Source organism: Helianthus annuus, chromosome 13 (assembly GCF_002127325.2).
Source record: "Helianthus annuus cultivar XRQ/B chromosome 13, HanXRQr2.0-SUNRISE, whole genome shotgun sequence".
Taxonomy (NCBI): Eukaryota; Viridiplantae; Streptophyta; class Magnoliopsida; order Asterales; family Asteraceae; genus Helianthus; species Helianthus annuus.
The window spans coordinates 122,646,675-122,652,674 of record NC_035445.2 but is presented as its reverse complement, the minus strand read 5'-3'; positions in this window follow the sequence as shown (position 1 = coordinate 122,652,674).

Below are 6,000 nucleotides of genomic sequence, written 5' to 3'. Positions count from 1 at the left end.
GATATTTTTCTTAACCCTTACGGACCGCAAGGGTCATGCCTTACGGACCGTAAGGAAGTGAATGATTAAACTCAGATCCGCTACAGGCTTACGGACCGCAAGGCCTAAGCCATACGGTCCGTAAGCGTCGCCCAGCGACAGAAAAATGGTTGTTGGCTGTTTTAAACGGTAAAGAATTTATGTATGGGTTTCCCAGAGGTATGGGCACCCCCTACTCGACCCATAACACCTAGAGACACCTGCCATTCATCCATGCTCACTTGTAGACTAATGTGTGGTGATCTAAAGGCAATTTGAGCACTATAAATAGACATGTAGTATGCATAAGTTTCACCACACTTCAAACACTTCTCTTGATCATCTCTGGAGCTTCCAAGCTTTCTCTTATCATTCTAATTCGTGCTCAAACTTCTGTAAGTCATTTATATCCTTTGTGGTTAAGTTTTACTTAGTATTATAGCTAAAAATCGAACCGTCATAACTACGGTTTGACTTCAAGATAAATCCTTAATGGCTCAGTCTTATGTCGAATCAAAAGTGGTTATGTGTTGGTATTTATGTGGGTAATAAACCTCTGAAAGGGTTCCCCATGATCACCACTCCAACTAGTTCAAATGTCGAGTCAAACGCGTACTTAAAAAGTTAACAGAAAGCTATTTTTGCGATTCTTGCATAATCTGTAATGTAAACGATATGCAACCTGTTTAGACACTCATAAAACATGATAATAAGTATATAAACTTGTTTACGCTCGTTTGATTCGGCCATTTGCTATATTGACCCGGTTCGGAACCGAATGTCGCAAAAGTTTGACTTTTGCTTTGACCTCAGTTCTGACTCGTTTTAGTGCAATGTAGATATGCCTTAGGACTCTCTTAGGACCAGGTTACATGATGGTATAAACCTCTGTGACCGGTTCGTTGTTTGTCCGAGTCTTTTACGCATTTCCGTTAATTACTTAAAAGTTGACCGTAACGCCCTTTTTAAAATAAAACGAGTATTTCGGACACGTGAAGGGATCATAATCTTGCGTACTAAATTCTAAGCATGTCCTTAAAGTTTCACGTCAATCCGAGGTCTAGAATAGGAGTTATGCTAAAAAGCGCAATTAAAGTAAACTTTTGTAATAAACGGCGCAATTAGCATAACGCCTACCTAAACCAAGATTTCGTCACCGAAACTTTTACCCACTGTAATAAAATAATATTTTGGGATTTTTAATAAATTTTAACCTGCTCATAACCTGCGGTTATGGCTACGGTTCGGTAAATACCGAATATGCCCTTTTCGGCCAAAACTTGAGTTCTGCAAGGTCTTTTGACCCGATTCCAGTTGCTACTGATTTTAAATAATAAATAAGATATTTTAGACTTGTTAAACTGATCGGGAAACTCAGGTTTCCTATAGAACTCAGAAATCCCCTTTAAAAGTCTTTAAAATGACCGGAAAACCCCTACGGGGCGTATAATGAACTAAAACTCGTTACGGGCATTATGGAAGGTATCCTACTGATACGACAACCTCATTAAAGTATATTGACTTAGGAAAACAGTGTAGGACTCCTACGGTTACCCGTTGCGCCTATTGCGCGCACGGTTCGGCTTATGTAACTAGTTTACATAGATTAGCCGATACGGGTCAAACCATATCATTTTGACCCTAAAATCCAGAGTGTGAATATTAAACCCGTATAAAACAAGTCTCCGAGCTTGTTGGGTCAGAATCACATTCCATTCTCGGTTTTCGCCTTTCACACGATTAAACCGTACCTATCCCTCGAAACTAACCGGTCTAGGCTACGACTAATATAAAGACCCGTTAGGATTCTAATAGGTTAATTTAAACCTTCGTTCCAGAATAAGGAGCCCCAGTAAAAGATACCTGTGATTTAACTGATTAAGGATAGTACTTGCAAAGGTAAATACTTTTAACTTATTTTCCCTTATACGGGCTTGGGTTACGGTATATAAAATACCGCTTGATTGAGCATCAAATAATTCCATCGCTTAGGTGGTTAATTGAATAGTTTGATCGGTTCATTTAAACAGTCTTGTTACTTAAAAGCCTTTGGGGGGTTAATGACCATATCCCGGATATCCTTGGCATCATTCGAAGAAATGGCCACGACCTTGACAGTCGGGTGTAGGCGTACACCCGGTATTATGTCTATATTATTAAAAGACGTAGCCGATGGTTTACCCACCTCGGTTTTACGCAAATGTGGTGTGTCTATTGATCTTTAACCCGGCACGATCCGGGCTACTGAACGCATAGAAGGAACATGTAATTCGTTCACAAGATTATAATTTTAAATAATTCTCCCAAGTTAAACAAACATGTTTATGCCATGTGCATCCAAAAAAATTTTAAAATCATTTTACAAAATGAGTCAGTTGATTGTATTTACCAGTGTAAACTGACGTATTTTCCCAAAAAGATTAAGTGCAGGTACTACACGTAATTGGCTGGTAGTAGCTCCCTAGCATCTAAGGAAGTCTCGCAAGCTTGATGTCTATCTGTTGAACAATATTTTTATTTATTTGATCCATCCTGTGGATACTATTCAACTACTTGTGATACAATTGGATATTACAGTAAATGGTTGAATTATATTTATCTTTATGCTTCCGCTGTGCATTCATATATTGTGGTTTGACTATATTGTTGCGAACTACGTCACGGTAATCCCCCACCGGGCCCACCGGTGATACACGTGGAAATCGGGGTGTGACAGGTTGGTATCAGAGACAACATTGAGTGAATTAAACACTATCCTAATGTGTTTAATCTCAGTGACACAATTGCACATACTTGAGTCTAGACAAGAACATAGGACAAATTCGAATTGTTATTCCAAATTTGTCTTTTCTTTTATTACTGTTATTTAAAGTTTTGAAAGCAGGAAATATGCCGCCAGTGATATTCCGAGGAAGAGGAAGGGGAAGAAGAGGCAGAGGAGAGATCGTTACACATCACGATCACGAAGCCGGACCTTCAAATACGCGAGCTCCTTCAACCACAAGGAGTGAAGAACCGCAAAGGCGAAGAGACCTTTATGAACCTGCGAGGCATTCCACCTCGCATAGCTCAACGCCATCATACCGGCACTCATTCGGGCCAAATTCCGAGAATGACCCCAACAACCCACAACCCTCCTTCATACCTCTACAGCGTTCAGTATCACACCGAAATTTTGACGACCCTACTCCATACTTCAGAGGTCAGTTTAATCCAGCTGACTACATCCAGGAACCTTCAGGTTTTGTTCCATTAGGGCCGCAAGATCACTTCTCCGAAGATCATATGGACGAGGATACTGATCCGACAGAACCTGCTCGTGGTACGCCCACGCACCCAATAGAAATCTCTGATGGGTCATCCTTCCATGGTGCACCCTATCAGGGACCAGATAGCTTCATGGCGTTGTTTAATCAACACGAGTGGTACCATATGCCACAGTCATCACAACAGCCGCAACATCCGCGAGATCCCTCCGAGGATCCACATTTCGTGGCAGTTACGCCACCACCTCCGCCACCGGCACAGCCAGTAATGCCTGATCCGCCAAGGCGTAGGAGGACAAATGCCCGTATGTCCACACGAGGAGGAGGGGATTTCCACTTCAGCACCCCTCGACACTCTAGTAGTAGCCACTACCTGCCACTACAAGAAGAAGGACCTTCAAGTCCTGTACAGGAGGCGAACTCCGCACCAGCTGCACCAACTTCGCCACCCTTTGGGTATGACCACCCAATACCTGCGTACACGGGTCCAACGGCTTACAACCCGTTCGAACCGTCATCGTAAGCACATTACAACTACAACTATGAGCGCGACCCATATGTGGTGTCGGCCAGGTATAATGCACGATACCCCGACGGAGCTCATGGGAACATGGGAGCACCGGACTACTCAGCTCATGGGTATCCAGCACCTCCCAGACCTCCAGTTCCGCAACAGGCGCCACAACCACGTTTCTCTCCTCCCGAACAAGAAGAAATACTCCACTGTTTGAGCCGTGTGGAGAGAGAATTCGAGGAAGAACGTAAGAGCCACCGAGGATTCCTCAAGGGCTTAGCAAACCTACTAAAGGGCAAGAAAAAGAAACGTGACCATTAGTCCTTATGTATGTTCTAAATGTAATGTTTATTTTAAAAGAAGTCCCTGCGTGGACATTTATCGTATTTCAGTCCCTACGTGGACTTGCCACTTATTTTAAACCTCTATGTAGGTATGTACTATTTAAAAGTCCCGTTTAGGGCGGTGTGTAATCGTATTAAAATTTTGGAATATTATGTTATGAATTTCATTTTGTGATTACTATATATGAAATAAATCAAAACCATTCCTTTTAATTTGATCTGCCAAAATAAAGAATCTTAGAGTGAAACCTAGCCAAGTGTCTTTTAAGATCCGGCCAAGATGGTAAGACCTAATTAAAAGATTCTGATTCCCTGTTAACCTCTGTAAGCATGTTAACAATCATGGCAGATGTGATTCGTTAAAATTACACACGCCATTATTATACAAGAATCCTTAAAAGGATTCCAAAGCCCAAAATAATGATATAATAAATCATGGGTTAAATCATCAATAAAGATGATCACTTGTTAAACATCCATAAGTGATGTAGTGCCTAAGGGCCAAATTATCAAACATCCGTTAGTGATGTAGTGCCTATGGGCCATAATTGCTGTCATAATAAGACAAAAGACAGTGGTGGTTTATGACTCCCTGTCAGAAGGAGTGAAAGGACTACGGTTCAAACCTTCAGACCTTGATTCTCTGTAATCTCGGCTAACATTATAATAACGTCCTCGTGACTAGGCTTTTATGCCACTAGCAATATTAATTGTAATTAGGATAAGTATGTTCAAATCCTAAATGTAAAATAAGTAACAAATTAACCAAATATGGTCTTCAATACCATGGTTAATGAATTGCCATAAAAGACAATTCAATGATAAACTCCTAAATAAAATTTTCATTATCTTCTGCAGCAGATACAAGCTACTATGGCGAATCCAAATGGAGGAAGTAGTCATACAAATGAAGATGATTATGATAATGCCTAGATAAATCTAACGGGCGCTCAACTCAAGGCTCTTGTCGACAATGCTGTGCAAGCAGCTCTGGATCGACAATATACAGAACCCCGAAGCAGAACAGTTTCCAAACCACCATCAAAGCCAAAGACACACTCAAAAACCCACAGCAAACCACTATCCAAACCTAAGAAGGATGATGATAACCACTCGTCCAAGCCCAAGAAAGACGACGACAACCACTTGTCAAACGAAAATAGTGTTCGTCGCGAACGGGAGTATACCGATGCTTCCCGTGCCAGGGGCTGCACATACAAGTACTTCGAATCTTGTAAACCCCGAGACTTTACGGGGGAAAAGGGTGCCGTCGAGTGTATGACATGGTTGGACGAGATGGACACAGTTGTGGACATCAGTGGCTGCGCTGAAAGGGATGTAGTGAAGTTTGTGTCACAGTCATTTAAGGGCGAGGCTCTAGCTTGGTGGAGGGCGCTGGTTCAGGCCTCAGGAAAAGCTGTGCTTTACAGCATGACGTGGGAGGAATTCGTTTCTCTCATCAGGGAAAATTACTGCCCTCAACATGAGGTGGAGAAGATAGAGTCCGATTTTGTGTCATTGGTGATCACAAATCTGGACTGCCAGGCCTACTTGACGAGCTTCAATACGATGTCTCGCTTGGTTCCTTATCTAGTCACCCCGGAACCAAGGAGGATTGCTCGTTTTATCGGGGGGTTAGAACCCGCGATAAAGGCTAGTGTGAAGGCCTCTCGGCCAACGACCTTCAGGTCTGTGACTGACCTCTCTTTGTCCCTCACGATGGACGCGGTCCGACTGAGATCGCAGAGGAACAAAGAGGCCGAAAAGAGGAAGCGTGAGGATGATACCTCGCGAAGGTCAGGAAAGAAACACGGTGGAAACGGTGATGGCAAGAGAGGGGGCGAGTTGAGAAAGGATG